This window comes from Suncus etruscus, chromosome 14 (genome assembly GCF_024139225.1).
Source record: "Suncus etruscus isolate mSunEtr1 chromosome 14, mSunEtr1.pri.cur, whole genome shotgun sequence".
Taxonomy (NCBI): Eukaryota; Metazoa; Chordata; class Mammalia; order Eulipotyphla; family Soricidae; genus Suncus; species Suncus etruscus.
In genome coordinates this window covers 59,931,554-59,943,638 of record NC_064861.1, presented here as the reverse complement: position 1 = coordinate 59,943,638, position 12,085 = coordinate 59,931,554, and positions in this window count along the sequence as shown.

The following is a 12,085-nucleotide window of genomic DNA, read 5'->3' as shown; positions in this document are numbered from 1 at the left end:
AGTGCTTTATTATCTGACATGTAACATATGGCACATGGTTATGAGGTGAATGACACTAGTTTTAAAGGTCATCGTTACCCAAATGAGCAGACCCAAAATGAAGAAATTAGTTAATGCTTTCATCTGCTGATTTAGTGTGAACAAATCCAAGAGAGCCGAGGCATTCCAGATGGCAGGCAGCAAAAATAGCTAAGAAAGATGATGTGTGTTAACTGTTTCTTAATGACACCGGTGGTTCACCAGGGAGAAGTGGAAAGGAATTCTTCTCTAAGTGCTGACTGAACTCATGGACAAGAACAGAGGCCTATTTCACCTGATTCTGAAGAGATTACGTTCCATCTGCCACAAACAGAAACTCTTCCCTTCCATCTGAGTGATAGATGTTGTCAGGATGATTACTGCTCTCCATTGTTCTAAGTACTGTGTAATAAAAACTTTTATGCTCTGGATGCCATTTTGGTTTTAAACATTCATTGTTTCACTTTTTCCTCTCAGTGACTCCGTGAGGAAAATCTGAGTGAAAATGTGGTTCAGACAGATGGTTTTAAAGTTGGACTTCAAAGGATCTCAATTCTATTAGGTGGTGACTTTCAACACAGTACTTCTCTCTGACAGTTTGCCTGTCACAGAAAGATGGTATTACTCGCTATGTCACAGATATGCAGAACTTTTGTGAAAGAACTCATACAAAATGCTGAGAAGATAGCATAAAAGAAAGTGCCCTGTCAATGTAAGCACCTATATTGTTTCCTTTTTGGACCTAAGAATATTCCAGATGGTAGGAGCGTGGCACACAAAACTCACAAAGGTAGAGAGTTTCACTCTTGGAGATCATATTTTAAGGAAGCAAACCATTCTCTAGGGAAAACATGCAAGCCACACCCCTTAGGAGAGGGAAGAAAGCTCTTGCTGAGAACGCCACCCTTTCACAAGCAGGGAAATTCAAGAATCTACGAAATGTCAGGCTATTTTTCTTTTCAATTAAAAAAGGTAAACAAAAATTTTCTCTTTGTGGGGAATGATGAAGATATGGGCTATCAAAGTAATCCTAAATCTATAAACCATCACAATGGCAAATATCACTCACCAAGCTGTTGCTATGTGTTAGCTGTTATGCTAAATGTCTTGGCTCATGTGTCAATATCATATCTTACATTGTGTGTTAAAATTTTTATCTTGCAGTGACCAAAAGTGGCTTTGTCATTATTCCCCATTTTCACATAAAGACCTTGGGACACAAAAAAGAAGAAAAACACACCCTAAAGTACATAGTTAGTAAATGCAGGATTTTAGCTTGAACCAAATGATGCTGAGTCCCTATACTTACCATTAAACTCTCCAGGCTTCATCTTCCAGCCATGGGCCTGTCTTGATAGTTATGACAGAAACTCTCAGATGTAAGCATGCAGCCCTGGCAAACTTGCTAGAATGAGATGACTGAAATCTACTTTCAGAGTTTAGAATTCAGTTGATCTAGATGAGAATAAAGGTTTTGCATTTATCACCGCTTGGGAAGCTGCTACTGGTGCTTTGGTTGCTATTCTTGCTTCGTTCAAAATTCAACAACTGGTTAGCCACTTGCAAAAAATTAAACTCAGACTACCAGCTAACACCAGTTATGAAGGTAAGATCCAAATGAATTAAAGACCTTAATATCAGACCTGAAACCATAAGGTATATAGAACAACACATAGCTAAAACACTCTAGGACATTGAGACTAAAGGCATCTTTAAGAAGGAAACAGCACTCTCCAAACAAGTGAAAGCAGAGATAAACAGATGGGAATATATTAAGCTGAGAAGTTTCTGCACCTCAAAGGAAATAGTGCCCAGGATACAAGAACCCCCCACTGAGTGGGAGAAACTGTTTACCCAATACCCATCAGATAAGGGGCTAATATCCAAAATATACAAGGCACTGACAGAATTTTACAAAAAAAGACATCTAATCCCATCAAAAACTGGGGAGAAGAAATGAACAGAAACTTCGTCAAAGAAGAAATACAAATTGGCCAACAGGCATTTGAAAAAATACTCCACATCACCAATCATCAGAGAGATGCAAATCAAAACAACTATGAGGCACCATCTCACGCCACAGAGATTGGTGTATATCACAAAGAATGAGAACAAGCAGTGCTGGCCCGGATGTGAAGAGAAAGGAACTTGTACTCACTGCTGGTTTGAATGCTGCCTAGTTCAACCTCCAAAAACTGGAAATTGAGCTCCTATACGATCCAGATATACTACTCTTAGGGATATACCCTAGGAACACAAAAATACAATACAAAAATCCCTTCTTCACAATTATATTCACTGCAGCACTATTTACAATAGCCAGACTCTGGAAACAACCAAGATGCTCTTTAACAGATGAATGGCTAAAGAAACTGTGGTACATATACACAATGGAATATTATGCAGCTATCAGGAGAGATGAAGTTGTAAAATTTTCCTATACATGGATGTACATGGAGTAATCTATTATGCTGAGTGAAATAAGTCAGAGGGAGAGCGATATACACAGAATAGTCTCCCTCATCTATGTTTTTTTTTTTTAAAAAGACATTCTTGCAATAATTCTCAGAGACAAAAGAGAGGAGGGCTGGAAGGTCCAGATCACAATATGAAGCTCACTACAAAGAGTGATGAGTGTAGTTAGAGAAATAACTACACTGAGAACTATCATAAAATGTTAATGAATGAAGGAAGTAGAAAGCCTGTTTAGAGTACAGGCGGGGGAATGGTGGGGAGGAGGGAGGTTTGGGACACTGGTGATAAGAATGTTGTACTGGTGAAGGAGGGGGGATGTTCTTTACATTACTGAAACCCAACTACACTCATATTTGTAATCAAGGTGTTTAAATAAAAGTATTAAAAATAAAAAAATAAAAAACAAATTTAAAATCCCTCCCAAAAATTTAGTGCTTAAGTTAAAGAGATTAGGGTCTACTTCTTGGTATTTATGTGACATTGTAGAAGTCTCTTACACCCTCTGAGCTTCAGTTTTCTTATCTGCTCAGTTAGGGTCCTTGGTCATTAGAGTCTTATTGACTATATAAATAAGCCATTAAAGGGATATAGTTAATCAAATGTATCTCCTGGAGCCATATAAAGTACCTAGTAAGTAGCCTGGAACACAATAATCACTCTCACCTGGTGGTAAATAAAGTTGTCACAAAATTATTAATCCTTCCACATATGTAGCCTGGGGATAGAGATGAAGTCGCATTTCCTGTCTGGGATAAGTCAATTTAAGGACTAAAAACAATGTCCAAAGCCACAGAGACACACTCAGATGTACACTGCAGACACACACAATCACAATCACATATATATGGTAAGTGCTGGGACATACACATTCAGATTCACATAATAAATGACACAAGTTCAAAGTAAATCTTGATAGGACTTGCCCCAGGCATGCCCAGGAACTGGTGATGAGAACACCACTCTGGTTTATCTGGGGAGGTTCCTGGGAAGAGGACAATCTTAGTTGGCTCTGATCATCCAAGTAGAGAGTCACTTTTCTTCATAAAAATCAGAGTGCCAACTATATGTTAGACATGTGCTGACAAATTTGTGCTAACCAAGATGCCTGAAGACTGGACAGTACTTTACTCATTTCATAAGAGTCATAAGTATAGTCTAAAAGTACAGTATAGGTTTACACATAAGTGTGTGTACACATATGTGATGCTATTTGGACGGTGGTGTGCATGAAGGCATATTTTCTTATACTGAATTCTCAGGGGAAAAATCCCGTTATTCTGTGCCATTACCAAGCCACCCTCTACACCCATTTCCTCTAGTAGCCTGTTGGTGAGTTGAGCTCTGAAACTTCAAATTTACTATTTTTTCCATTGAAAGAGTATCAATACCCCCAAGGAAGGCAGTAGAGATGCAAATGCACATAGACAAAAGAGCAGGGAACATCTGAAATCAAGCTGGGAGCTTTCAAGTGCATATTGATTGGAAACTGTCTGGAATCTAGGATCAGCTGCCCTTTGATGATTCCCACCAGAGCTGCCCAAGAATCTTCCTCTACCCATACCCATGTGTGTACATTTCCTTCTTTCCAACATCTCCACTTTCTATTGGCTCACCTAAGCAATGTTGTGGAAGGACAATGTTGTGTGTAGCCTCTCAATCAACTAGAGTACAACTGTCAGCAACAAGAGAAGTGCCAAATGAACCTACTACAAATTAGGTTATGTAAGAGAGTAGATGATGCTTTCATTGTAGACACCAAAAAAAGGTCATTTGGGTTCCGTCTGTGGGACACATCCACTAGTCATTTTATGTGACACATTTTTTATGCCATTCTCCACTTACTTAGACATAGGCTATCCTTTATTGAAAAAGAATAAAGGCAAATAAAACCATTTATACTTAGTGTGGGATTGATAAAGGTATATGCTATAAAAGATACCTGGCTTCTAGTAGCCACCCACATATTACTGAATTTACCCAAGGGCTGTAGATAGGTAGAAATAGCTTTCCCAAATGCCCTTATACAGAAAGACACAGAGAGACTTTAGTACTCACTGGGCACTCATCAGTCCTAACTTAATGCATGTTTCTAACTTTTTTTTACACCATAGCCAATCTACACGAGGTAAATAGAAGAGGCCCCCTTTACAGCTTTGGCACATTGAAGTCAATAGGGAAAATGACTAACCACATTAAATAAGGATCAAAATACAAAGATATAAGGGCCTTTATCTCTAAAGCAAAATGTAAATGACCAATAATGCAATTGGTGTTAGTACAATATTTCACTGCATAATCATTGCACTCTTTTTTTTTAAGTTATTTTGGAACCAACTTCATATACCAATTGTATCTCACTTTTTTGTTATTGCTGTTCTATATATATATATATATATCTTGATTTCACACTGGTACTTATATATGCTTTTTCATTATCCCTATGGAACTTCACACCCTTTGGTAAAGTGGAGAGGACCCTCAAGAAAAGAAAGTAATAATGATAATTCTGTTGTTCAAAACCATGCTGTGAAATACAGTTTGGGCAAATGAGTTCACAGGCAAAATTCCAATATCCCCAGATCTTGGAACTCCCAATCAGAAAGTCAACCCATTTACTTTGAATCTGTGGTTTGTGGAATGGTCAAGAGAGGTTGTGAGTCACAGTGAATGAAGAAAAGTACAAATTGCCCTAATTGTAAAATGAATGTGGGCTTCACAAAGATATTCTTTCTGGCATAAAACGAAGAATTAATGCATATTTCTATTCATAAAAACCTCTGAGACTGTCCCTGCACTGATAAGACACTAGTTGTTTTGTTCCATAAAAAAAAAATCACAGTCTCAGTGGGGGACAAGGTTCCCTTAGGGGTGCTCCTCTTTCCTGGTTCCCGGTGTTTCTTTTCTCTGTCTGAGCACTCCTTTGTGGCTCCTTCTATGCAGTTTCTAGAATGTGGAGCTCTATTCCCTGTTATTGGTAAGGGACTGAGGGCACTTAATTTGTTTAGTTTTGCTGTTTACAACAGGGATAGTTCTGGCAAAGGCAGATTGCTTAGAACCCCGAGGGAGAGAAATGAGCAGAGGAAGACACGTGTCTGTGTGTTCGGCGCAAGGAAATGCAATTTTACTTCCAGAGCTTGGAACCAGACCTCCTTCTAAAGCTTTCCAACTCAGGCATTGCATGCTACCCTGCCCAAACACCATAAAGAAAGATAAACCTCTGATAAACAAGCAAAACTTGAAAGACTTCCATGAAGGACAGTACTTTCTTCTCCGGTCTCCTCTTTCATTTTCTAGTAAATAAAATAAAAGATCAATTTTCTTGCTTTGTTTTGGATACTGGGAAACCAAAATGTAAATGTGGCCCAACACTTATATTTTATAATGTAGAATGTTGACATAAAAGCAATCGCTTTTCTTTGAATATCATCTCTTTTTTTCCCCTGATAACAGACTTCATTACTCTGTTGAAGAGGCAGACATTGACTGAGACTGAAGGTAGCTATGAAGCCTGTCTCCTCTCTTCCTAACCAAATTGATTTGTTTAGAGCTCCCTATGACTGTAGCTGGGCCAACCATTCAGAGTCTGACCCCATAATTTTCCTATCAGAACAGGTAGAAAAGTGAATGCTTTTCTTTAAACTCAAATTGCCATATCCCCTTTCTGCAGTAGAAAAGTTAAGATATAAGAACACAGAAAAACAAAGATGAAGAATGTATAAAGAAGTCTCTCAATGGGTTCTCAACTCTACTTTGTTCTAGCTCAAGGTCACATTTTTGAGTGCCATTGCCCTTTGTTTTCAAACAGTTACTGGCTGGATTTCCCCACTTGTGGCTCTGCTAAGAAGAAAGGATCCTAACAACTGGCAATTTCCTTTGGCTTCTTCATTTGCCAACCTATATTTTCCCTCATATAGATTTTTTTTGATTATTAGTTCTTTTTCATTTTATATTACATAGATTCTGCCTCAAATTTTCTGTGAAGAGAAGCCAAGTTTAAACATGTACATAACATCAAATACCATCTCTGCCATAACTGTGAATAGTAGTAGCCTATATTAAGATAAGATTAACTTGGCTTCTTTATCAAAAGTCAAAGCTATAAGAGACATAGTTAATAAATTTTCTATCTTAAAGAGTTAAAATAAGTTAAGAGATAAAGGACAAAGAAACGAAACACTTGATTTACAAGGAACTGACCCAGGTTTGCTGCCCTAATATCCAGAGTATATATAAAGTATGCACAAAAATCAACACCAATAAATCTAATAACACCATGAAAACAGGAGAAAATTCAACAGGCATTTTTCTGAAGAAGACTGGTAGATGGCCAGAGGGCATATGAAAAAATGTGCATTGGGGAAATACAAATTAAGACAATAATGAGCTACCATCTCACACTAATGTTATTGGCAGGTATCAAAAAAAGTATAGAAACAACTGGTGCAAGGATGTGGTATAAAAGGAAGTTGGATGCATTGCTGATAGAACTGTTGTACGGTTCAATCACTGTGATAACTATGTGGAGATACCTTAAATAGAGTACAGGTGGGGGTGGGGTGGAATGGAGGGAGATTTGGGACATTGGTAGTGGGAATGTTGCACTGGTGAAGGGGGGTGTTCTTTACATGACTGAAATCTAATAACAATCATATTTGTAATCAAGATGTTTAAATAAAGATATTATAAAAAAATACTAAAATAGAGCTCTTATATGACCCAGTATTTCACTTCTTGCTAGTTATTCCCAAGAGATACCACAAAATTAAACTACAAAAGATTTATTCAGACCTGTGCTTATGTGCACTTAGTACAATAACAAGGATATGGAAACAATTCAAATATCTAATGAGAAAAAATGAATAGGAAATATACAAAATGGAATATTATGCAGCCATAAGTTGTGATGAGGTCTTGCGATTCATTGCTATTTGGGTGAAAATGGAGTGTCTCATGTTAAGTGAACTGAGCCTGGTAAGAACAAATTCCAGATTTGTCTCACTTATCTATGGTATATAGAAAGGTTAAAGGTGGACAAATTATTGGCTCTAGACTATAGAAACAAAAATGAAACAAAGGGAAGAGATAGTAGAAGAAGTGAGAAAAGACATTACATAAATAAGACAGGGGCAAAGGATAGGGGTCTTGGGCTTTGTTGTGGTAGAAAGATGAGTTATCTGTATATATCTAAACCACTGGATGTGGTGTTACCTTAATGGTACCCAAAAATATCCTAAAAAGTATGTCTACCAGAGAGACAGGTGGGGGTGGGTTAGAAACTGGAGACATTTCTGGAGAGATGAGAGGTATGTGATCACTAAAATAGAAATTTATAATACAGTATGTCTTAGACACTATTGTTAGAAATTTTATAAATCATGAAAGCTAAATTAACAAAAACTAAACTTGTGCTGAACTTATATAATGATATAAGAAATAAAGATTGCCATTCATAACAACTTGAATATACTAGACATGATCATGTCAATGAATGATAACATATAACAGATATGTAGTATATAAAAATACAAAAGAATGACTATTATATAATGATAACAATACTCTATCATTGATTACGGAACTGATATTACCAAGCAATATCAAGAACAGAAAACTGAGAAGAGAAAAATATGGACTTGAAGTGATGTGAAAAGAGAGGTGGAGGGTTTTTGGCATTTTGGTAATGGTGAAGGTACAGTAACTGTAAAAAACAAATGCATACATTTAACACTAATCTAATCATGTCTTCTAAACTATAATAAAAACATGAAAAAATTCCAACTCTCAGGACAGCCAAAACTGACTGGTAACACTATTATTTTAGTGTTGAGATCTTTTTTAGAAATAATTCTCTATCCTACAGTCTTACAAAGCATAATAATATTTTATAGCATGCTAATTTTTCTAGATACCATTATGCATGATTATTTTTTGTTTTGTTCCCCTCTGCACTTTGCTTATCAAATTATTAGCTCTGTGATGATATCTTTTTTGATAGAGCAAAAGAAATGTTAGTAGTACCAGTTTATTCAATGATCAACATTTCAAAACACAAAACCTTCTTGTTTTTAATTTACATACGTATATAAAGAAGTCATCACAAAGGTGTGCTTATTCTGAAAATAAGTGCTGTAACTGAGCCAATCCACTGCTGGGAACACTGATTATATTGTTGCCTCTACCACGCCCAAGTCCTCCTGAGTTTGATGGTGGGATATTTAGTGAGACCGAAGAGGAAAAAGGAGTTCTGTTGGTTCTACTTGTCTAAAGGATTTTATGATTTTGGCATTAACCTTCATTTTTACTAAATCTTAGTATAGAAGTACATTTTTAAATTTCACCTACTTAGGCAACAGAGATGAGAATGAAAGCAACTTTTCACACCTCCACATATACCTACAACCATCACCACAATCACCATCACTTGTGGGCTAGAAATGGAGGATTTGGATAAGGAACAGTAGAGTTCACAAAATTACAGCATCATGGGAGGAGTAGAAACTGAGGAAGATGAAACTGTACTACTGTAAACTGACCTCACATTGGAAGATAAGCAATATGGGCTAATTTGGGATTAATATCATATAAAGTGATATCACATATTCATATATACATTTATACAACATACACACAATAGCTTTTTCAAGTGGCCAGATATTTTTTATCAAATACATTTGTCAAGGAATTTTACCCAAATCTCTATTACAGGGATCAAGATGAATATCAACATCCTTGGCTGCTGGAATAAATCCATTTTATTTAATTACATTTTTCAATTACTAAGGAGAGTTCAAATGTATTGTGCATGTTTTTCAAAGTTTTCAGTGCAAAACATAGGTTAAGTCATGATAAATAACAAAGTTATCATGCATAAGCATGGCATACTGTCCTTTCACCCATGTGTGAGTGACCTTAATAAGTATCTTAACATTGAACAGTTTCAAGTTCTTCATGTGTAATATAGAGACATTAACAGTAACCATTATCATTTTGAGAATTTATGATATTAAATGTATACAAGGGTCTTTCTTTCAATGCCTGGTGCATTTAAATTGTTCAATAAATTCTAGCCACGATTATTTTATTGTCATCATAATCATGACTGGTATTATTATCAGGATTATCATGTTCATTAATCCCTAACAGGCTTCAGTCCTTCTTTTAGACATTGTGTTAGGAAGGGCAGAAAGTAAAGACAAGTTAGAAGAGAGAGCGGAACAAAGAAGACCAGGAAGAAGATGAGAGGGAAGTAAAGATTTAATAGGATGCTGAAGCCCTTGTTATTTTATAACAATGAGTGTCCAGTTGATAGGATGGAGTTAGACAAAGTAGACAAGGTATCTCATGTGCTGCCTTCTACTTTGGAACATTTCACTGGATATGGAGGATTAGCATGTGACTCATGGGTTCTGCTCTCAGAGAACTTCTAGGAGAACCTAAAGATGTATGTCAGAGATGATAACAGAACACAGAGAAATATATATGTTCCAGTACTTCCACCACTATTAAACAAACAGAATTCAGGCTTTTCTGTGTGAATTGTTTGAACTTGGTTAATTGAATAAGTGAGTAATGGAGAAGAGATGCATTCATAAGGATGCTCAGAAAGAGCAAGGTCATATGAAAGGAGGACAGTCAAGTAAAGACCCAGGCATTCTGCGAAGTTCTCGGTTTGTGGAGGCTGAGATTTTAGTTCTAGCCAGAAAGGGGATGGTGGTCTGCCACATGATGATGTTTTGTTGGATGATGATGGACTACATGCACTGGGGAGATTGGTCACTCTATATAGTCTAGGCAAGACCTGGAGCTTGAGTACTCTATGGCATTTACATAGTGAAGAAGTCATATTTTGACACATTTTTCAGAACATGTCTCCACTGATGAGTAATGCCTGATGTTAGAAGAAACCCTGTACTGAAAACTTTCTCTACAAAATAGAGAACCAAGGAATGGCTGGATTTTGAGCATGGAATGAGTCTATATGAATTTTACCATGCTCCATTCACCTTTGTCTCAACATTTCCCAACTTCACATTGTAGATAATATAAAATCCCAACTACTTGGACAATTGGTGAGCGCCTTTATGGTCTGCTCTTATCTACTCTTCCATCCCCATTTTCTCCTCTATGCTTTCATTCCTCAAACACCCACAGTTTCTTCCAATAGTAGGGCCTTCACACTTCCCTTGCATTCCCATTGGAAAGTACTTCTGTTCATTCCCAGACCACTAGGTTTTCCTCATCACACCTTCAATGTCATCTCCGTAGAGACACCTTTCTCTGAAGAGCCCCTCTTCATTGTCACTATATGCATTCCATTTGGAACACTGCCACAAAAAAATCACTTTGCACATTAACTTCCTTATTATGTGTCACTTGTCCCTTTCTCTCACAGGTTTCAATAATTGAACTCCCTCCCTTATAGCATTCCAGATGACTGTATCCCCAGTCACAAAATTTGGCATTAGGTAGAATCAATAGAAATATCTGTTGATGAGAGAGACAATGACTCTCATGGCAGATGACAACACCATAGGCTTCACTTGTCCTTCACATACAAGGTCAATGTAGGAGCCATATTAGAAGTTCCCTCCCAACTGGGACTAATCAGAACAAGAGAGGTAAACTATCAATATTACAGTATTGTAATCACAGTACAACTAGTATATTTACCTATAGATTGCAATTCAAAAATAGAACATTGTTGGGGGAAAGAAGCAGAGAATGTCCCAGTCAATGTTATCTAAAGGCAGAAATGTGCACTGCAGTGATATTTCTAAATGGCGTGTGTGCAGGTCACAGGACAAAGAACCCCACTTATATTCTATCTCTAACAAAGAATAGGGTCATTTCTTTTCCCAGGCCACCATTGAAGGTTATTTTGTAGGATTTAAAGAGTGGAATCAGGCCTCTGGTTTCCAAACTTACTGAGGCTGCATAGAGAGTAATTTTGACATTTTTCTCCCATGAAAATTGTTTTACATGGAATGGTCTTTTCAAATATTTTTAGAAATACATCCACGCTGTTTGATATTGCCACACTAAATTCCTTTTGATACCACATAATGCTCACAAAAGAACTCTTTAAAGCTGCCTTTTAATGCTTGAAATGCCAGTTTGCAAACCAGCCTCAATTCTTTTCTGATTAAAACCAAAACAAACCAAACAACCTTAAGTGAAAATTCAGTATTTGAGAAAAAGGACGCTCATACACAAATGAGCTGGGGAGATGAAAACCATTTGAGGTGAATAATATATGCGTTGGACAAGGCAAACTATGTGAAAAACGTATATCTGTACTTTTGTTTTTGCTATGCAGTTTACACAAATCACCGCCTAAGCATTAATATTTATATTCCCAAGCATCTGCTTTCCACCATGCCTATCAAACTGTCACATAATCAGGGTAGTCGGTATATCACATAGTACAGGGAAGAGCAACTTGCTATGTTCAGTTCCTATAAAAATTGTGGATGTGGGGGGATTAAGATTATCCTCAATGTGGGGTCCTTGTGAAAGCAAAGGGAGTCAACATATTTTATCACTTTAAAACAACATGAACACTTAAAGTATCTGCATAGTTGGAGTTTATGTT